The sequence below is a fragment of the Octopus bimaculoides genome, chromosome 3, assembly GCF_001194135.2.
Source record: "Octopus bimaculoides isolate UCB-OBI-ISO-001 chromosome 3, ASM119413v2, whole genome shotgun sequence".
NCBI classification, from domain to species: Eukaryota; Metazoa; Mollusca; class Cephalopoda; order Octopoda; family Octopodidae; genus Octopus; species Octopus bimaculoides.
The window spans coordinates 122,779,292-122,803,470 of NC_068983.1; the positions used below are offsets into that span (position 1 = coordinate 122,779,292).

General features: G+C 33.3%; 1 protein-coding gene across 1 annotated transcript in view; it reads left to right on the forward strand.

Moving 5' to 3' along the window:
- LOC106878657 (potassium channel subfamily T member 1) overlaps positions 1-24,179 on the forward strand; it is a 168,270-nt gene that overhangs the window by 26,946 nt on the left and 117,145 nt on the right. The window lies entirely within an intron of this gene.

The following is a 24,179-nucleotide window of genomic DNA, read 5'->3' on the forward strand; positions in this document are numbered from 1 at the left end:
TATATATATTGATAGAAAGGACAACAAAAGAAAGAAAGAAAGAGACCTCGATATTATGTAAATAGAGGAATTTATCTGTAAAAATATGTGATGCTTATTCGGTAGCCGTGATAAAACTCCGAATTTCGGATGCCGGGGTGGGGTTCACAGGAATTTTCAATGGCCGGATAACTGAAGAGATATTGGCGTGGGTTCCCACCCCAGCATCCGAAACTCGGAGTTTTATCATGGCTACTGAATAAGTATCACATATTTTTACAGATATATATATGTATATAATTTAGAGAAAAGAACCAAAGTTCATGAACTCATCTATGAAAATCTACAGTCACGTATAGAAAAAATTAATAAGTGGATACATGATAAATAAGTATAATAAAATACAAAGTAAAAATCATAAAATAATAATGATAAAACGACAACACGTGTTTCATAATCGAGTTTTCAAATAGGAAATAAAATATAATCAAATCGATTAAATCAATTGAAAATCAATTCTATTCAAAAATATAGCTAATCTTCAGGTCAAAATACAAACAATAATATTAATAAAATGAATGTATGTATCAACCAACAATAAATAACAAATGAATGTATATAAAAATAGTTATTATATCAAGACAGAAAAATGTTAAACAATATTATTAAAATGAAATGTAATACTAATCTTATCGAAAATTATAAACGTGACATTATGAACTTTACATTTATTAGAATATAAACTAACATAAATATTAAATGCAAATCTTATCTTAACGAATCTTTTGTTTAAAATACAATTTAAACGAAGTTCTAGGTTAAACTAAAATTATAAACGTAATATAAATAACTTTAATTTTGATATAAACTAACAAAAATTAATTTATATAAATTAATCTATATAAAAATAATTATATCACCATTAAATACAAGAAAAACATTTAACAAAATTATTGAAAAGAAATACAAAAACTTATCTAATCGAATCTTTAGTTTAAATAAAAATTTAAATGTTGTACTATTAACTTAACATTAATTAGAAAATTAACTAATAATCAAAGAAATTATATAAAAAAAACTACTCAATTATCCCTTAAATCAAAACAAATATTAAACAATATTATTGGAAATAAATGCAACTCTTTTTGAACACTAAGTCAATAGTATAAAGTTTAACATTTTAGTTTAAAACAAAACTTCAATTAGTTTAGTGGAGCCAAACTGCATTTCAACTAGTCTAATTCTGTTTCTAATTAATTGAGTTATAACTTTTCCATAACTTTCATCACCTCCAACTCTCCAAATTAAACATGCTGTAGTAAGCAAGCAAACATCACTGGTCTCGGTGGACAGTAAGTGAAATAAGTAGGTGCAAAAACTCTCAAGTAAAAAATTAAAGCTAAACATCCACAGGAATGTGAAGAAAAGTGGAGAGATCATTTTCAAAATTTGCTTGGGAACATACCTTCAGTTTCTGATGCAGGTGTAACATTACTTATTGACCACACACCTTTGATATCATAACTGGTGATTTCACCATTGATGAGTTGAAAAAAGGGTCTTAAAACATCAAAAACTGGACTTGATAACATTCCATCTGGAATTTGGGAAACAGGAGAATTTAGTGATATTCTGTTTGGTTTCTGCCATATGGTCTACAATAGACAGAAGGCTGCATACTCCCATTTCCAAAGAAAAGTAATTTGGGTTTTGCAAAGAATGACAGAGGCATAACTCTAACAACCATCACTGCAAAACTTTATAGTTCACTCTTATCAACAGGATACAACCAGAAATTGTGGAAGTTTGGAGAAGAAATGAAAATGGCTTCAGATAAAATAGATCAACTCTCATACAAATACATAGTTTGCTGTCTGCTGAAAGAAGTAAGAGCCAGAGATCTTGAAACAGTATTACTGTGTGTTTATATCACAAAGGCTTTTGGCTCTATCCACCATGGTAAAATGAAAAAAAAACACCTATGGTGTTCCTAAGGAAACAACAGTAGCAATTATGATATTCTGTAGCAACACCAAATCAATGGTAAGGTCATCAGATGAAGATACAAGTTTCTTTGACATCAAAACCAGAGCACTCTTGGGGGACACACTGGTACCTTCTCTCTTTGTGATCACTCTGTATTGTGTCTTCAGAACATTACTTGACAATCTAAACAGCCTCGGTTTTCCATTCACAAAAATATTGACTGGATATCCAGCTCAAAAATAACTGATATCCAATTACTTCATAGTCTAAAATTAGCTGCACATGATGTTGGACTACTTGTGAATACTAGTAAAAACAAATTGATTGCTCACAATCAACAAGGACCCATCACCAACCTCAGTAGAGACCCCCATCCATCAAGCTGGTGATTTCATGTGCCTCAGTTCTCAGATAACCTCAGCTGAAAAAGATGGATATATACAGTGTATTTAATGTGAATAAATGTAATACAAAGTACTATTGTTCTCTATAGATATGTGATTTACAGAATGTATTCAACGTACTTAATACTTTGCACTTAATAAGTAAATGCAATAAATACCTAAGATCATTTATAGAATGTATGTACATGTAATACATTGCTGGATATTAAAGTGGTGAAGTGTACAGAGCAATTTTCTTGTCAAGAGTCTTTAGATTTGCCAGTTAGAAGGTCAGCAACTTAATGATTAAGTGAGTGACTTGTTTCTTGAATTTATAGCTACTATAAAAATTCTTTAATTAAATCAGATGTAAATTTGGCAGATTCTCAAAATCTTGTAAACTAGGGAAAAGTACTTTCCATATCTCTCATAATTTAAACTGAAATTATGTTTTTTATTAATGTACAGATTTCATATATTGAAATAAGATTAGTTTCAAATTTTATTGCAGAGATTTATTGATATATATTGACGTATGTATAAATTATTTACACTTTAAGTAAAACTTAATGAATGAATAAATAAATAAACAAATAAAACCCAGATATTTGAAACCATGTAAATTGTTTGTAAAGGATAGTGTCATTGATATACATGTGATATGAACAATAATTGTTATAGATATTTAGGATTACAATTTTCTTAGATGTTAAAAGAATAGTTGAGACGGTTATAGAGGTAAATGATGAAATCTTATTGGAGAAGCTGTTGGAAGGCTCATGCTGTGAAATTATTACTGCTACTTTTGGTCCAGGTGCATTATAGTGTCTTTTAGTTGAAGGTTGGCAACTAACCATTTACTATAAATTTTGACATGTTCCACTTGTGCTTCAAATATTGAAGTTGAGCATTTTTACTGAATAAAATGATTTGATTCTTCGCGACTGTTTCTTGTCACAATTTCATCATCATCCTAATCGTCACCATTTTTCATCTGTTTTCCATGCTGTGTAGGGGTGGATGTTTTAACAAGATTTGATGAGTCTGAGGATCATATCTTGTTCCATTGTCCCAGTTTTGGCATGGCTTCTACAATCAGATTTGAGTGTATATTTTCATGGCACCAGCTCTATAGGTGTTACTTCCTAAGGAAGACTAAAGGACCTTTTCAACCCCTGTTGTATAACTGCTTGATTTAATTTGCTAACCACTTACAGAATGTACTGGGTATTTTGTTCATGGCACTGATACTAGTGGGGTCACTTTGTTGCTCATACCAAGAGACACTACCCCCAATCAAAAGAGTGGAAGTTAAAATATGGAAGAAGCAAATCAATTGTTATGAAAGGATGTATTGGAGAGAGTACAGAGTAAGAGTTTTGTGGGGAAAAGGCAGGAGACAGAAAAGCAAGAAAGAAGAAGAGTAATATTAGAAATTACTGTAAGAGAGAGGAAGAGTAATGGGTTGAGTTGTAGGACCCACTGATGGGAAACAAGGAGAATGGAGTGAGCAAGTCCTTTTATTAAATTAATTTCATGGAAATTCATTTGCAAATGAATTTTATATGTAATTCTGATGAGCTGCATTTGAATAAATTATTGCATATATATTATTGCATAATATAACAATATGAAATAAATCAAATCTCAATCCTGAAATGGAAATTAACATATTAAAGGGACTTGCTTATTCCATTTCCCTTGTTCGTAATTGTAAAATTTCTGCAGATGCTTATGGATGTTCAGGTATGTGTTTCTTAAAGCAAACAATCTCTGGATCACCATGTTTCCAATAGCTTGTACCTGTGGCAGAGGTGATTCCTGGGTTAACATCCAAATGAAATTAATATATATATATCTCATCATCATGCATCAGCTTTCCATGCATGCATAGATTGAATGACTGGCTCATCAGGATCCAAATTAGTTCTTATTAAAGTTACTCTGGTTTATTGTTGAAATAAGTGGTAGAGGTGAGACAATTTGGGGAAAGGGGTAATATGAGGGAAAGTATGGGGTTAGTGAGAGAGAATCAGAGAGTGGAGGTTGATTAGAAGGAAATGCAGTGCTACCACATGTGACATATTAGTGAATGAAGTAGTACTTGAAGAGGATTTAAGAATGTGAAGAGGAACCACAGTGTGTCCTCAAAGTTACATCTGCATGGTGACTGAAGACTATTTGTGGGGGTGGATAAAAGTTTGCAGAATGCAATCCTACCATACTCAAGTATCATGATTTCGAAGGGTAGAAAATATGGATGGTGGAAGAAGAGGTTATTCATCATCATCATCATCATCATTTAGCATCTGTTTTCTATGCTGGCATAGGTTAGATGGTTTGACTGAAACTGGGAAGCTGGAGAGCTGTATCAGGTTCCAGTCTGATTTGGCATGGTTTCTATGGTGGGATGCCCTTCCCAACACCAACCACTCCTAAAGTATAATGGATGCTTTTTATGGGCCACTAGCACAAGTGCCAGTTATGTGACACCAGTATTTTTATTTCATGAAAATTTAATAAAATCTAATAAGTAAGTGAAATTATGCTAAATACAACTAAACTGAAAACCTTTTCCCCCTGGCCATATCGGCAATTCTGAAAACTTTTGGGCACAAATTTTACGTTAGTTGAAGCTTTTTTTAACAATTTTTATCCTGAAAATCACCTGTGTAAATTACACAGGTGTGCAAATTACATGGGTTTTTACAGTAATTGTAATTCTATTTACATGAAACTAATGTATATTTCTATGTTAATACATGTTCGTATGTGCAAATTGAGGCATATGTAAATCTGAATGTCATGCTATATGTGTGTGATGTGTGTTTGTGTATGCATATGCATTTCTTTTACTGCATTTTATCACATCTCGAGACCTCATTCTGTTTAATAGCCAGACTATTTGAAAAATATATATAAGGCAAAAATGGTTTACATTGACTTCAAATGTGGAAGCTTGTTTCTTATGTATTAGAAACAAGCTTCCAGATTTGAAGTCAATGTGATAAGCGGCTTGCACTTATCAAACTCTGTCTGTCTGTATGTATGTATTAATTATAGGTTTGATACTATAAATAGGAGACATAGAATTCAGTATATGAATAAATATATTATTTCATAATTTTTGTTGTCCAGAAAGTAACTTGAGTTTCTTGCATACCTCTTATCAAACTGACTTTATATCTGGAAGCTTGTTTCTAATATAAAGTAAATATACAAGAATACATAATGCATGTATGTTATGTGTGTGTGTGTGTGTGTGTGTGTGTGTGTGTGTGTGTGTGTGTGTGTGTGCGTGTGTGTGTGTACACAGAGACACACATTCACCCATATTTAAAATGTTGTGCTAATGTTTTCGCTGAGAAGAGTTATATTTATTTTCAGGACTACTTTTGTCTTCAAAGTTTATGAAATTTGTGATTTCTTGGGAATAATAGGTTACTGTTGTCATAGTAGCAAGATGTGCCATTTTTATATTATAGCAATGAAATATCTAAGCAATAAACTGGTGAAATCAATGGCTTCATTGTTTTATGATTGTATTCAGTTTGACTAAGCTTATTGTCTAACACTTTATTAATTAAATATCCCAAACAGTTTTATGGGTATGTTTAAGAAATTGCATTGTCACATGTTATGTTCATATGAATATAATCGTTCAAAGACAATGGGAGATTAACATTAGCAATATAAACATCTTTTAAAACTATATTTACAATTCAAATTGCTTATCGAATACAGTAACATACTATGCCTTCTGACAAAAGGTGTCCCCAATTGTTATTGTTTTACAAAATACGTAACATCTATTGAAATGTTAGTACTATATTTATAAAAAGAATGTGTCTCTTTCAGAAACTAATAAAATTTGGCTGTAATGTCAAATATTGCATAACACATTTAATCACAGTATGAAAGGATCTGGGGTATAAAGTTCAAAATTTTCTGTTGAGAACACAAGGTGAACAACTAATGGCTGTAACTAAAAACTGCAAATTCTATCCTTTTGGGTTCTCCTGTCAATTGCAAAGTCTGCATGTAATTTATGTACTGAATAGTGTTGTATGTAAATTCTGCTGCAGCTTTTTAAAAATATTATTCTTATCAATTGTAGGATTTTAAAAGCTTTCTGTAATTCAAGTACAGTACATAATAATTGACTAATATCATATTTTTATGGTATTCCATTAACCAAAGGAAGAATTTTTAAAAAATGACTTCAGATATCTAGGGTCATTAATAGAAAGCTGAAAGAGATATTAAAGTAAGAATTGAACTAGAACTGGAATGGTCAACAATCAAGAATATGTCCACTATATAGGAAATAAATCTACAAAATACAGATTTTTAGAGATGCTCTATTCTGCAAGATATTGATATATGGATCGGAATGGTAGACATTTACAAAAGCAATAGATAGCTGGCTAAATGTTAAGGAGGGTGAAGAATAATTCTTGGGAGCAAAATTGACTAAATGTCATATTATATGAAAACATAGCATCAAACTCTGCTGACCTAGGATTGTGACAAAGGAAAGATGAAATATGTCAACTATTACTTTTGGAACCAATAGAAGGAAAAAAAGATGCAGATTTTGTTGAACATATATGCAGCAGTTTGCTGGAGGACAGGGAATCATGGAGGAAATTGGTCATTGGGATCTTGATGCATTTAGTTAAGCAGTAGAAAAATGATGATGGTGATGATCCTTACGACTATAGGTACAAAGCTTGAAATTTTGGAGGGAGGGTGGCAAGATGGTTACATCAACCCCAGTGCTTAACTGGTTCTTATTTTATGGACTCTGAAAGGATGAAAGGCAAAGTCAGCCTTGTGGAATTTGCACTCAGAATATAAAAAAGGATGAAATGTCACTTAGCATTTTGTCCACCTTGCTAACAATTCTGCCAGCTCACCAACAACTATGACAGCAACATTATGAAATACCAATGGAAAGTAGATGGCATAAGCATATAGCCTCTGGGATATGCCAATACTCAGACAAAAAATCACGGCTAATCAATCAGATATTTTTGTCAAGGACCACCAGGAAAAGAAATGATTTCTAATTGTTATATAAAACTGAACAATGATAATGAGATGAAGAAATTATCCAAACATAAAGACTTGGAAACAGAGATAATACAAACATTTAGCCTGAAAACAGAATCAATCCTTATTATAATAGGTGGTTTGAGAATAATCAAAAAGTATGCAGGCAAATGGGGAAAAATATTGCTCCTGATGCAAATCAAGCCAGGAACAGTTTATGGGGAAACAATGTGGTGCATGAAAAGGATGCAATGTAGATAGAGCTATCAAGACAGAATTACAAAAGGAAAGGAACAAAAGAATATCGTCATAAGCTTGGGTGAGGTGAAAGAATAAATAGGTAAGGTGCCTAACTGGAAAGCCCCCAGACCAGATGGGATTCATGGCTTTTGGCTGAAGAGATGCCACGTGGTGCATGAAAAACTAGCAGCCCAATTGAATGAGTGTGTCCAGAAAGGTAAGTCCCCACATAGATGGTAACTGGGAGGACAACACTTATAAAGAAAGATAGAAGAAAAGAGAATATTGTGGGAAACTACCGTCCCATAGCATGCCTAAACATGTAGGTACCATTCCTCTGATTTTATTGAAAAAGGCATTTTGCTTGGTATGCTAAAGATTTTTCTCACAGTTCTCCAAAATCTATTTTTAGCTGAAACTTCAGATTTAACCAAGTAGAAATTTAGTACTTTCTTTAGCATCTAAAGGCTTTTTCTTGTGCTTCAGCAAAGAATCAAATTACAGCTCTGCTGAGATATTCCCCTCAAAGAATCAAATATTTCTGTACTATTGTTTAATAATATCTTCTTGCTTGACCTTTTGGTGGTGAAGCCTCTGTTGCTTCTATGATGAATTAGAACAATTTATATCTGATGAGACTTTTAACTATAAGAATGTATAAATGCATACATTTATACTCTGCATTTCATAAATGTGTAATTAAAGAATATACACATGCATACACACACACATACATACACATCAACATCATCATCATCAATATTTTACAACCACTTTACCATACTGGCATGAGCCAGATGGATCATCACAGATAAAGTTACTTCTTTTAGTTGCATGGGGTTCCATCTTACTTTTACATTGTTTTTGGCATGGTTTCTACTTCTGGATGTTCTTTCTATTAGTAACCACTTTACCGAGTGTATTGAGTGCATTTTTCATTCTACCAGCACTAGAAAGATTGTTTTGTTCCTCTAAGTTTATTCTGTATTTAAAGAGTGTACTAGGGGTATTTACTAGTACTAAGAAAGTTATCTTGATACCAGTACTAGAAAAGTTATTTTTCTCCCAAGTAAGACTGACAAGTCCTCTATCCTATATTGTCTCCATTCTTTTGTTCACCAGTGTCAGAGATGGACTTGTCCCCCACTGATAACAGAGAGAGAGAGAGAGAGAGAGAGAGGGGGGGGGGAGAGAATGATGATAGAGAACCAATACAACAGGGTGATAAAAGTGAGATTAATGGAAGAGAAGGGAATAATAGGAGAGAGAGGAAAATAAGGCAGAAACTAAAGAGAAAGAAAAAGAGTAAGAGAAGAAGAGAGAGTTGGATGGTGTTTGTTGGTCAAGAGACGATGCAGATGATGACACACAGACATACATGCATGCATGCAGTATGTATTCCATAAACAGTCATATTAAAGTGTAAAACTGATAAGAAACTAGAATAAGATACAAAAATAATGGCGTGTTGCAGTTAAATCATATAAATTTTTTTATAAATGTAATTTAATAAAAATATAAAAGCTAGTGAGGAGCCATTATGAATGAAATATACATACTATTTCTTAGAACCTAAACTGTAGAGAAAAGATTAAATCATAGAGAGATACAAATTTGATTGCTATGGGGTTGGTTCCAAGATCAGGTATAGAATATGCCTTCATTACTTCTTCTTTCAATCAAAAGAAGAAATAAGAGAAATATGTTAAGCAAATAATCAAATTTAAAGTACTTGATAGTAATACCCTAGAAAATAGCTGGAACTAGTAAAGAAATGCAACACTCAAACCTAAAATAAATAAATAAATAAAAATCATAAAGTTTAATTTCAAATTTCAAAAAGGGGATCAACCACCAGGCAGTACTATATTTGAAATAAAAATATTTGATTAGAATTAACTTAAAATTTCTTTTTTGAATAATATATGTCCTTTTAGATAATATATGTCCTTTTAGAAAGGAATAAGTCAGGGGCGTGCACTCTGAGGCATGCAAGGTACGCGTTGCATGCTCTGTGATTTCATATCCATATCATCGGAAAATTCGATAAAAAAGGTTTCTTTTGTTTCAAAGAAACTCCGTCCTGGTGTTTTTGAAATATTCTGCCTCCCCTTCCCCCTCTCTCAGTGACTCGTTCGTCTGCTTTGAGAAGACCACCTGACATCCCCTCCCCTCTCACTGTCTCTGTTAGTGTACAATTGTTGCTAAGCTCGTCCCACTTTCTGACCCGAACCAGAGCAATCCCATAATTCCTGAGTTAGCCAGTCGAAATGTCGGAACAAACTGGCGGTAAGTTTGAATTTCTTTTTTATCCAAAGCATCTGTTCGCACTATTATATTTTTGGAGTGTTCTGAAAACAAAAATACTATCTATATTATATTTCTTATTTCAGAAGTAGCTAATCAAGCTTAAATTAATTTTACTAACGTTATTTTTACCGTTTGAAATTGACTTACAATTTACACAAACGCTTACACGTGTGTTCTTATGTAAAAGTAGCCTTTTTCAAAACTTGATAATTTTTCAGTCTTTTATGATATGTTAGGAGAAAAATATGGAGTCGATGCAGGAATCGGAATTCAGAGGTCCAAAAATATATCTATTGAGCCCCAACGACATTATAGAATGCTTTATAACAAAATTATCAGTACAATAGCTGACCTTAGAAGAGTTTAAATTCATGAAACTTTTGAATTTCAACAAAGTAGATGAGTATTGCAAACAATTTCCTGTGGACTCTATAGATTCTTTAAAAATGACTTATGGCAGATTTATTGATGTAATACGATTACAAAGTGAGCTCAATGTGATGTATTCACTGAAAGATTTTAAAAAGCGAAGTGTAAGTCATTTAATGAGTTACATTTACAGCAGTGACCTTGTTGAAGCTATGCTTGAACTCTTCAATCTGTGCAAGTTGATTTTGACAATTCCGTCTACCGCTGCTTCTGTAGAGCGAGCGATCCTTTTCTGCATTAAGTAGAATCAAAACATACCAAAGAAATGCGATAGGAGAAAGAAGACTGTCTGGGTTAGCACTAATGTCAGTTGAAACAGATTTATTACAACAACTGATGAAAAAAGATTTCTATGAAAATATGATAGATATATTTGCCCAGAAAGATCGAAGAATTGAATTAATTTAGAAATTAGGTAAATAACATTTTAGAACATTAAAAACAAACTTAATATATTAAAGGGCATATATTGCAGGTTTTGGTTAGTGTTTGTTATAAAGGTAAGGTTCGACCTTTTTACATCAGTATTGTTTGGCAGGAGAAATGGTTCGACTTCTTCGTTACACCTAACCTACATAGGTTTTCTTTTCTGTGCTGCTGGGTTTAGTCTATTTACGGCCGTAAATAAGTGTCTTGTTTCACTTTCAATAAGTGTCTTGTTTCAATCTCAGAGATGTTGACTTCTGCCACAACAGTTTTTGGGGGGCTTTTTACAATGTTGAATTTTGGCTGTCTTTCATTGTGTGTATTCATGTATATGCGTGTATTTTCAATGTGTGTGCGTGAGACGTAGTCTTTTAATATACGGAGTTCAGTAAGTCTCAGAACAGTCTGCTTGAGTATCAATAATTTTCCCGGAATTGACAAGTAGCATGAGAAAGCACCTGACTTGTCTTCAAGAGCGTAACGATCTAAAACCATGGCCATATAATGTAACTAAATGTATTCTCTTTATTAAATCATTTCAAATTGATTCAGCTGAACCAATAGGTATAGGGCTAATGCAGAATCGCACCCCTTTCAAAAACGAAATTTTGTGAAAAATTTCGGATTCCTACCTTTAACAGAGATTCCGAATATGCAAAAATATTAACAGAATCCAATTTCATCTTTATTACATTTCATTTATGATTTTTAGACATCTTTAAGGGAGAGTGAGGATGGGAAAGTACTGACGTTTCGAAGAGAGAGAAAGATACAAACAATACACTTATTTCAGGCTCATCTCTACAGAGCCATTTTGTATTCCCTGCTTATTCTAGGTCATACGGGAGTGATTGCATATTCAGAATCTCCCATATGTAAATCGTAGGAATACGAAAATTCTTTTACTGAAAAATTGCCAGAGGGCGGGGAGAGAAATTCATTGCATGCCCAACCCTGGAAGTCACCGCACGGCACTGGAATAAGTTATAACTGCGAAGAGACATAGCCACTATTCTTGTAGGTTTAATGACCACTCAGAGACTCTCTTATTGACTTGACACGTGGCTTTTAAAGTAGCTTGAGTGAAAAAATGAAGATCTATGTAAATTCAGGAACTTGCATGATAACATATATGTATCATCTATCTATCTATCTATCTATCTATCTATCTATCTATCTATCTATCTATCTATCTATCTATATATATATATATATATATATATATATATATATATATATATATATATACATTTGAGAGATTCTGTCTGTTTGTTTGTCCAGCAAAATGAAAGTAAATGGTTCAGGGGAAGCTCTTATGCTTTTTCTATATATATATAAAATCAAAATTTTGTCCCTCTTTCTCCAGCAAAATGAAAGTACCTAATTCAGAGGAAGCTATTATACTATTCCCTAATTTGTCTCAACAAAAATTATGCAATGGTACCAGATTAATTGTGCACAAACTTAGGAGGACCTGCACTGAGGCAAATATTCTCACTGGTTGTGGTAAAGGTGACACCATTTTCATTCCTCACATACCAGTTATACCATCTAATATCCCATTCAAATTTAAGCTGTTACACTTTCCTATCCCACTTCCTTTTGCCATGAGCATTAATAAAAGTCAGGGCCAATCACTAAAAGTTGCTGGATTGCAACTTGTAGGAGCATCACGTATGGGAACTGCATAATTTGTCGCAACAAAAATTATGCTATGGTACAACACTAATTGTGCACAAACTTATGAGGAACTGCATTAATACAAAAAAAACATTGTTTATAAAGAAATATTCACTTCCCATCCATTGTTTGCACTGAGTTCAACCAACTTACTGTATTTTCTGTCTTTCCTGAGAAAAGCATCTTTGATGTTTGCCTCCCAGGAAACTGTCTGTGCTACCACTTTTCTTTCCTTGCTCATGTGGCAAAGTTGAGTCTTTTAATCATAAAAAGTGGTAATATTTGCCATCAAGGTCAACAGAGAATTTATTCCTCACAAGTCTGTTTAGGAAAATAGACTAAGTGCACAAGAATTCAGTAACAACCCATTCTACTGATATGTACACTTTTGAGTAAGTCTATATAATTGTTTTAAGAAGCAATAATTTTTAATGTCTTAGTCATGCCAGCATGAAACATGGACATTAAGTGATTATGATAACGATGATAATACATAGATACATAAAATACACATGCATGCATGCATACACACACGCGCGCACACACACATGCACGCACACACATGCACACACACACACATGCACGCACACACACACACACACGAAATATATATTATATATACATGGTGTTTGGGCTAAATTTGATGATTTTATGTCTCCTTTTTTTTCGGGGGGGGGGGCAGTTTTATGTATTGGTAAGCAGTCAATGGCTTTGGAGAGCATAAAGAAAAATGTTGTAGTTGAGAAAAAGTTAGCTAACATGAAGGATTTGAAAAGAATTACCTGTATCATGATGATTCACTCCAGATATCAAAATGCTGACATCATGACACTGTGAACACTCTAAAGGCTGTATGACATGGCATGGACAGCTGCAGTAGAGACTATGAAGCTATGACCAGCAAGGCTGTGATGGTCTTTGGGTGGTCTCTAGTGAGAGTGACATCATGCCATTCTACATACTTGAACAGGACCTTAAGTTCAATTCAGAAGGCTTTGTGAAGCTGCTGGAGACTGTGGTCAAACCCTGATTGGAGAGGATTGCTGTTGGAAGGCCATATGTGAGGCAGCAGGATTTGGATCCTTGCCAGACCTCCTGAAAGAATCAGAAGTGGTTGTTGGAGAATTTCTATGACTTCACCAGCTCCAGTTTCTGGCCTCTTAATCCCGTGAATTGCTATGTGTGGGGTGCAGTTGAGAAAGACACAAACCATTCTGCCAGTAACACCAAGGCCAAGATCAAAGAAGTGTTTGAAGATCTTCCCAGGGATACAGTGAGGAATGCATGCAACAGGTTCTGGAGCTGTCTGAAGCCATGACGGAGATTGAGTGATATTTTAAAAATACTTTTATTTTTGGATAGGATATTGTGTTTCTTTTTATGCAAACTGTTAGATTTCACCTTAACACACTGCATGTATATATGTATTTTATTATTAAAAATCAGCTGGGCTGAAAATTTTATGCATTGGCAATGGAACTCTCAGCCTTCGAGTTACTCTGTAACTTTTCCTGATTAATAATAAAATATATATACTGACATTCAGAGTTCTGTTTTTGTGTTTGCATCACCAAACCTATATACAGGGGTTGGACAAAATAATGGAAACACCTAGCATCATAACATCATAATTTTGAATATCTATAAAATAGTCAAAAGCTTGTTTATTTTTGTTTTTTGACTTATTAATAGTGTTGCTTAATATGTTTTGCTAAAATTGCTGTTTCTTTTCAGATATCATCAAAAAACTGTAATTAAAATTCATTAAAATGACAGATCTATTGAACTTTCAAAGAGGTCAAATTGTTGGTGCTCATATGGCAGGGGCTAGCGCAATAAAAACAACCGAAATGTTTGATATATCAAGAAGTACTGTATCGAAAGTAATGACAGCCTTTGAGAAAAAGGGAAAAACTGCCTTGTCAAATCAAAACTCCAGAAGAAAACCAAAACTTTCAGATAGGGACTGTCAGATTCTTACATGGATTGTTAGAAAGGATCACAAAAGTACAGCTCCCAAAATTACTGCAGAGCTTAATGACCATCTTAAGAATACAATTTCCACAAAAACTGTTCGCAGGAGCAGCACAAAGCCGGATTTCATGGGAGGGTTGCAATCAGAAAACCACTACTTTCAAAAACGAACATTGCAAAGTGTTTAGAGTGGAGTAAACACCAACAGAATTGGTCCCTAGAGCAGTGGAAGAATGTTATTTTCTCAAACAAGTCATCCTTTACTCTATTTCCAACCACCAGCCGAGTATACGTGTGGAGACAGCCAAAAGAAGCATTTGAGCAAGATTGCCTTCTTTCAACTGTTAAATATAGAAGAGGATCTGTGATGATCTGGGGGGCTATATCTTGGAAATCCTCAGGCCCAGTGGTTTCCGATCATGGCAGAATTAATAGTCAAGACTATTTAAGCATTTTATCTAATCAAATTCATTCTAAGGTTGTGGAACTGTTTTCGGAGAGAAACGCAATCTTTCAGGATGATAATGCACCAATTCACACAGCTAAAGTTGTTACTGAATGGCACAAGGAACATTCTAGTGAAATTGAACATTTTATGTGGCCACAACAGTTCTCAGATCTCAATATTATTGACCGTTTATGGTTTATTTTAGAAAAACAAGTAAGGAGTCGATATCCTCCACCATCATCACTACAAGAACTGGAGACTGTTTAAGCTGAAGAATGAACAAAACTTCCTTTGGAAACAATTCAAACTTTGTATGAGTCCATAACTCGTAGGATTCAAGCTGTAATTACTGCCAAAGGCAGTGCTACTCCATATTAAAACAAATTTGTTTGGAATTTTAAGGTGTTTCCATTATTTTGCCCAACACCTGTGTATATAACATTTCTCTTGCATATTAATCAGTCTTTATCCATAACTGTTGAAAGTCTTGGGGTATATTTTTCACACAGAAGTTAAAAATTCTATATTAGGCACATGATTGTAGTTCTATTTAGAAATTTAATCTAAGCACCCTGTGTCAATTAAATATTTTAAGTGTGCGTGTATGTACATTTTCTCCTGTTAAGTATCAATAACCAAAATTACAGTATCCAATTATACAGAGGATGATGACACATAACGTAGAAGATATGCCCATTAACCTTATGTCAATGTATCTTTAGATACAAAAGATAAATTTGTTGCTATATTTTGTTTCAAGATGATGTGTCACTGAAAGGGGATACACTGTTGTGCAATAAAAGATTGAGGTAAATAAATAGAAATCTCATAACCTACTAACCCATAAGAGTTGTTTTTTGGCGATGTATGCTTTAAGACTGAAAGACTTGATATTTTATCAACTTGCAATTTGAACTTTGATATAAGAAGTGAGCTAAGGGAAATAATTCAAGTGGCTGATGTATGTATTTACAGAGCTCAGAATAATGTACAGAAAAATTTTAATCAATAGAAATTGTCCTTTTTTTGTATGCACTTAATGTATTATTTAAATTAGATTAATAAAATAATGATACACATCTTTTTATGTGTATGTTTGTGCATACCTCTATGAGTGTGTGTGTGTGTGTGCATATCATTATCAGCATCTGGGTTTTAATGTTTAAATCACTGTAGGAGCACGAATTGAATGCATCTGCTGCACATCATAATCTCTTGTCTCAGTCTCTCAGCATTTTACTGCATGAGTTTTGTTTATGGGCAAACCTCATGCTATCCTTGATGAACCTTATGGTTAGAGCAAGAGATGGGTTGCAAATGGACAAGATCGTTATCAATGCTTGAGCTGCCAACAAGGGGCAGAGGCATCATGATTTGGGCAGGTATTATTGGAGGTATTATTGTTGGTCGTTGGAAAGTGCCTGATAGTGTTAAAATACTGCAGATGCTTGCATAGCCTTTCTGAGAGAGCACCTTGAACCTTGGTTAAATAAGCAAAGGATCACCTTCAAGACAACCATAATATTCATGCAAGATAATGCACCCTTGCACTCAGTGAAGAAAACCACAGAGTATCTGCAACAATTAGGCTTCTGTGGATCTCAGAAGATAAATGGCCTGCCTGTTCCCCCGACTTAAGCCCAATAGAAAACTTGTGGAATATTCAAAAGCAACAAACTTTTGAGAATGAACGCCTATTTAAGAGCAAAAATGAACTATAGTAGGCAATAGTGGATGTATCTCGTGGTATAACATCAGAGGAGATTTAGAAGCTAGCATGTTCCATGAACCAGTACCTTTTCCAACTTATTTCAAACAAAGGCTCATATATCCCTTACTAACCAGCTCACTTATCATTTTTGAACAATGTTTATTTATTTATTTTTATTTCTTCTATGTTTATGACTATGTGTTCATTTCAGTAGGTACATCAAACAATTAAATTGCTATTTTCTTGCTTACGTGAGTTTTAATTACACTTTGCTAATAATTTGAAACAGTGAAAGTTTACATGAATTTAGTAAATGACCATATTTTCTGTGTTGTTTTATAGAATCTCACATGTTTTACACATTACACACATATAACTATTGCCATCATTCTGGGGGAAATCTCATTAAATTCCAACAAGTAGTTTTTGAATAGAATAAAAAATGTTATGTAACTAATAATTTGAAATGCAGTGCGTGTGTATATATATATCATCATCATCATCATCATCATTTAACATGCATTGTCCATGTTGACATGGGTCGGACAGTTTAACCAGACCTGGTAAGCTGAGGGGCTGCACTACACTCCAGGCTGATTTTGCATGGTTTCTATGGCTGAATACCCTTCCTAACACCAACCACTCTGAGAGTGTAATGGGTGCTTTTATGTGCTACCAGCATGGGTACTAGTTGTGTGACACCAGTATTTGCCATGTCTATGATTTCATTTGGCTTGATGGGTCTTCTACTCAAGCACAGTATATTGCTAAAGGTGGGCACAGGCATGGCTGTATGGTAAGAAGCTTGCTTCCCAACCACATGGTTCTGGGTTCAGTCCTACTGTATGGCACTTTGGCCAAGAGTTTTCTACTAAAGCCTCAGGCTAACTAAAGCCTTGTGAGTGGATTTGTTAGACAGAAACTGAAAGAAGCCTGTCGTAAATATATATATATGTATTTATATATACAGTATCTCACAGAAGTATGAACACCCCTAAGAAATTTCAGTAAAATTGCCATTACTCTGATAGTATTAAATGAAATCAAGCAAAATTTATACTGGATAGAATATATTATACATGCAAGCACTATACAAATCTGGAACACAAAACAATAAATATTTTCAAAGATATGGATGAAATATTAATTTTCAAACGATACAAAATATGTACGCTCTAAAGGATTATTTGCTATATCCAATACTTGGTGTGACCTGCCCTTGCTTTCAATGACTGCATTAAGTTATCTGGGCATAGAGTTGATTAAATTTCTGCATATAACCGATGAAATCGACTTCCCTTCATCCTGAATGATATCTTTCAACTGTGTTACATTGTGGGTTTTTTTTCTCCTCAATCTTCCTTTTCAAAACACCTCACAGATGTTCTATTGAATTTAAATCAGGTGACATGGTAGGCCAAGACAATACGTTTACTTTTTAATCTGATAAAGAACTTACTTAGTCGTCATCTTTGAAGTGTGTTTAGGGTCGTTATCATGTTGGAACATGGAATGTCTTCCTAGTCCCTTGATGCTTTTCAACATTGTTTTCTGCAATATGTCAAAATAAAGCCTTGAATCCATTGTTCTCTGAAATAATGTGAGTCCTCTCACACCAGCCGCACTCATGCACCCCCAAAGTATAACACTTCTGCCACCGTGTTTCATGGTAGGGACGGTGCATTTGTCGTTATTATCTTGACCTAAACATCACCATACTCATTTTATACCATCTGACCCAAACAAGTTGATTTTAGTCTTGTCATAATAAAGAATTTTATTCCAAAACTCCTTCCCCTTACTCACATAGGTTTCAGCAAAAGAAAAATGACTTCATTTATGCCTGATAGTGAAGAAAGGCTTCCTACAAGGAATGTGTCCATGAAGACCACACTGGTTCAAACTTCAGTCTATCGTTTGGGCGGATACACTCTTTCCACTAACAGAAGACACTTTTTGGGCCAAAGAGGAAGTGGTACAATGCCTGTCATCCATCATGCAACGTTTGAAGTGGTGAATATCACACACAGTTAAAATAGAAGGAGGATGAGCTGGATGATGCTTATTGCTTAGTTGTCCAGTAGCTTTGTACTTTGGCAACTGTGTTTATGCTAATATGTATTCGTTTGCTAAACCATTCTTGCACAAATTAAAAATAATTTTCTTCAAATCTTCTTTTCCTTTTGGTGCCATTTTAATCACAATGAAGAAGATTTTCACCACAGTACACAAATCAGAATTCTTACAGATGCAATAACAATGACCAGTGCAAAAATTCCAGGAGAAATAATTTATTAGAATTGAAATTATCAGCAATACTTGAATTTAGTAAAAAAAGTGGATAAAATATTGAATATAGTGAATTTTGTTTAGGATGTATACATTTTTGTAACGTTTGAAAATTAATATTTCATTCATATCTTTGAAAATGTTTATTGTTTTCTGTTCCAAGTTTGTATAATGTTTGTATGTATATTATATTTTATTCAGTATAAATTTCGTTTGATTTTCTTTGATATTATCAGAGTAATGGCAGTTTTACTGAAATTTTTTAGGGGTGTACATACTTCTGTGAGATACTGTATATGTATATATTTATGTGTGTGTGTGTCTTTTTGTTTATGTTTGTCTCCACCACCATCACTTGACAACTGATGCTGGTGTTTTTATGTATCCATAACATAGCGGTTCGGCAAACGAGATCAATAGAATAAATACCAAGCTTACAGAGAATAAGTCCATGTGTTGATTTCATTGACTACAAAGCCCTTTAAGGTGGTGCTCCAGCATGGCTGTTGTGGTGATAACTATGTAGGCCTGTGGATTTGTTTGTAATGTGTGATCTGAGAAACGACGTTGTCTAAGTTAGAACCTTGCTCCATGCAGGGATCTTGTTTGTTATTAACAGCAGATTCTCATGAAATGCCCAGTTGTCTTCTATATATAGGTATCTGCCTTCTCATCTGTCTTAACATATATGTTACCATGTACTTCTTTGAATCTGTGTCTAGTTGAGGGGTCCTTCAGTTTCCATACCCTTCTTCTCCACATTATCTTTGTCTTTATGTCTAACTCATGCTGATGTATGTACTGAATAATACATTCTTCAGTGAGGAAAAACTTACTATTGACAACCACATTTCTATTCTGTTTCCAAGTGAGTAGGAAATCTAACTTATTTACATGTTCACCTGAATGGCAGGTGGGTGTATAGTTGACTGACTGGTTGATATCCTGAAGTTAGTTTTGTAAATGGTTTGGTTATTTGCATTGCAGAACTCCAGAAGTTTTTATTCCTCTCCATATTGCACACCACAGCTGGTGCTTTTATGCACACTGGAATAGCCATCATGGTGTTATCTATTATGTTCATATAAGTGAGTGACTGTAACAACAAAGTCACTCATCTGTTATCAAGATTTTTTCAGCAAAACATTTTGTCTCACCTTATTGATAGCCTTGCTAAGTTCAGAGTATATCACATAAGAATTTGAATTATCTCCAAAACTATTTAGCAAATGGTTATGAAGTAATGTCACACAATTTTTAGTTCATTGTTTTGTACTTATTTGTCTTCTTCTCAATGGAAAAATAGTTAGTGAAAAATTATAGATTGACTTATATTTAGAGACTGATATCATACGTAGACATTAAATCGTCAAATAATTCAGTACAGCTGTGGAGCATGTATACCACTAAAATATATTTTTTATACTTCATTTTTTTTTTACAAGATTTATTCAGAATACAATGAGCGTGAAAGGTATTAAATGTGTAACTGTTACAAAGTAAGCCAAACAAAGAATGTACTATTGTTGTGGTTTGTAAGCTATTCAATATATTCAATTAAATACATGAGTGTACATCAGATAAAATACATTAGTATACATGAGATACCTAACATTCAATGATGAGTTCAGGAAGCTATGGCTTAAATGTCACTAAAAATAATGACCTGGAATATAATATCAATGGTATGATACGATTGAATTAGTTGGCAAAATAAGTAATGTAATACTGACATATAATATTACAAGATTTCACAAAGCAGAATTATTCAGTGAACCATAAAGTTGTAACGTATCCATGTCTAAAACCTTATTCTCATTAGAATTAGTATCCATTTAATCAAATCGTTCCCATTCACATCTTTGGAATTTAATTGAAAATCATTTATGTAAGAATTCCTTTTATGTAACACTTTGGTGACTTCATTTTTACTTTTGCTAATACATTGATTCTTTTGACTGAAACCAAAGCTTGTTCACAGTTCAAGTAGGATGAAAAGTGTTAACCATAAACTGAAATCCTTTGTAGATGCTATTTCATTCTATAGCATACTCCATAATTTTTCTATTATATTATTCCTTTATATCATCATCATCCTCATCATTGTTGTTTTACATCCACTTTTCATGCTAGCATGGATTGGATATACTGAATGTAGTATATATATTTATCCATTATTCATTTTATCATATTTTAAGTTTTAGGTTTTGATTAATGAAAATTTACAGGTTGATTGTTATAGTTATCGACAATATTTTACATATATTTACTATTCAAAATAGCCTTTAATCTTTTCTCAAGTATTTTATCACCTCAGAATTCTTTTATACCAGCTATTTTCAGTCTTACAATTTGTTCACATTTTACTTCAGCTACTACATTTAACAATAAAATAAGAATGTTAGGAAGCATTACAAAACATTTACAACTCTTTTTGCAAATAAGAATGTTTCAATTTATGTTTGAATAATGGGTAAATTGCTATGTTTAAGCAATGGGTAAATGTATATGCTGCACCTAGTAAATACCATCACCATAAACATTTAACATCTGCTTTCTCATTCTGGTATGGATTAACTTTTGTTGTATATAGCATATTGCTATCATCTCAGTTTTTCCTAATTTCAAACATAAGGTTCAGCATTTCAAGATCTAGGGACTTATTCCTTTTGCTGAACTTTCAATTTCTTGTCACTTAGGAACAGCCATATATTATCTGTATTATAGTTTTCTGTTTTCTTCTTCCTGTTGTAATAAGTGTTAGTCTTGTACCATATGCAAACAAGTTGTGTCTGGCATAATTTTATTTGCATTTTTGATATGTTTCAAGTGTGATGCTATCTCACAGAAAAATTCAAGGGCAGGGAGATTTCTGTAGCTAACATTTTCTACAAACAAACACCGTAACCACTTTTTCAATCTTCTTCTTCAAACTTCAAACAGACAAAAATCTACGTAACTTCTTAGTCAGATGTTTCTCCATCCTTTGTCCAATCCAGCATAGGACCTCCACTTGCTCCTCCACCCCACCCCAATGTCATTCTTCATAATACAAGCTCACTTCTATTAGCCTTAAGTTTATAGTTGACATGATTGACTACTTCAGCTGTAAAACATGAACTTATAAATGACATCTCCTGTCAAATGGAAACTAAGTTATTTGAAAAATTAAAAAAAAAAAAAGTTGACACCATTTAAAGTCTGACAAATAATTTCCAAAGGTGTAATACTATTTAACAAAAAATAAAAGATTGAATAATACGTGTTTAATAAATACCTGTTTGACTATATCAAAATACATTTTTTACAGCTCATATGATATAAGTTGCCAAACATGTATACAACAATATATGAGAAAATTAGTTTGTTTAATTGAACATTTCAAACCCTGGCTTACTAAAACAGGAAAACTTTTACTAATAAAATGTGAACAATTTTCATGGGAAAATATGAAATGAAGAAACTTTCATTCTTTAGAATGTGAAGAATGAAAGATTCCTTATAAATATTAAATCAGTTTCCATCCAAATAGATAAAGAGTTTCCTTTATAAATACTAGATACTTTTTAAATGTAATTTAACTACAGCTGTACTTAACTTTCTTGAGTGGAACAACTTTTCATTATATTTTAACTAAGACATAATTCTATTGGAAATCTTTAAGATTTCAATTCAGAATATACAATAGCATATGTGAAATTCATAAAGATTATTATTAACCACTCAAGATAGAATTTAAAATATCTCACCTTTCCAGTTATGCAGGATCAATTTCATAAGCAGTGTATTTTTCACTAAATAGTACTATAGATATTTTTCATATTATTTACCTTTGATAAGATAAACTAGAACTCAATAAAGCAAAATTGGTTAGAGCAGTTTTCAACCATTTTTTTTTATCTATGGTTACTATTTTACTCTGGAATGAAGTAGTCATTCTATGTTTAAAAACTAATTTTATAGATATTTCTTTCAAAATTTCCATTTTGTTTTTCACACATTCACTTGTATAGGTTGAACTATGTTAAATGTAACTGTTTCTTGCAATACATACATTCAAATCAAGTCATTGACCCTTAAAATGCTACAGTGGATTCCCAATTTGCTATTTTGCTAGTATGAACCTTCCAAAATATTATATATACCCCAGGAATCATAGGGAGCCTGGTTGAGAACTACTGGATTAGAGTGACATGCCATGCTTATGAATAATCTATGTTCTAAAAGCTTCTTTATGTCTGAAAATTTCACCTGATTTGAAATGTTATGTTACTCCCCTCTTTTTGTTTCATTTACTATCAGATTAATCCTTGATTGTTAATGATTTCCACATCATAGTTTAGATCGAAGGAAGAAGTAGGATGAATCTTCAATTCACCTGTAAGTAGTTTCTTCTCATTTTTGCTTGGTAGAACAGATAAAGGAATTCGGTCAGTCTAAAAGCTGTGTCAGTCAGGCATCCTCCTATCAGTTTGACTTGTCATCTACTCTTTCATTTTTTCTGTATAAAAAGTAAGCATTCTTTTCTTCCACATCCATTATTTGATGGTAATATTGGTTTCAAATTTTGACACAAGGCCAGCAGTTTTGGAGGGGACAAGTTGATTAAATTGACCGCAGTATTCAACTGGTATATATTTTATTGACCCCCAAAAGGATGAAAGGCAAAGTCAAGTTTGGTGGAATTTGAACTCAGAATGTAGAGGGAGATGAAATGTTGCAAAGCATTTTGCCTGGTGTGCTAACAATTCTGCCAACTCGCCTCCTTATTTGAGGGTAATATTACTGTTTTTCTGTAAATTCAACTATATATAAATGTATATTTCAACTATATATATATATATATATATATATATATATATTTGTATATATATGTATATATATATGTATATATATATGTGCGTGTGTGTGTATATATATATATATGTATGGGCAGGGAACACTGACGGAGTCGGGGGCGTAGGAATACTTCTAGCAGAGAAATGGGTTGATAAGGTAATCGAGGTAGTTAAAGTATGTGACAGAGTACTTAAGATTAGACTAGTGCTTCATCATAGGCTAGCTACTGTCATCTCAGCCTATGCCCCTCAACCGGGGCTCCCGGATGGGCTGAAAGACCAATTCTATGACACCCTCTTGCAAACTACCTCGTCAACAAGAGACAGAGACCTTCTCTTTGTGGCTGGTGACTTCAATGGTCATGTCGGACGTCGTGCTGGAGGCTTCCATGGCATACATGGAGGCTATGGCTTCGGTTCCCACAACGAGG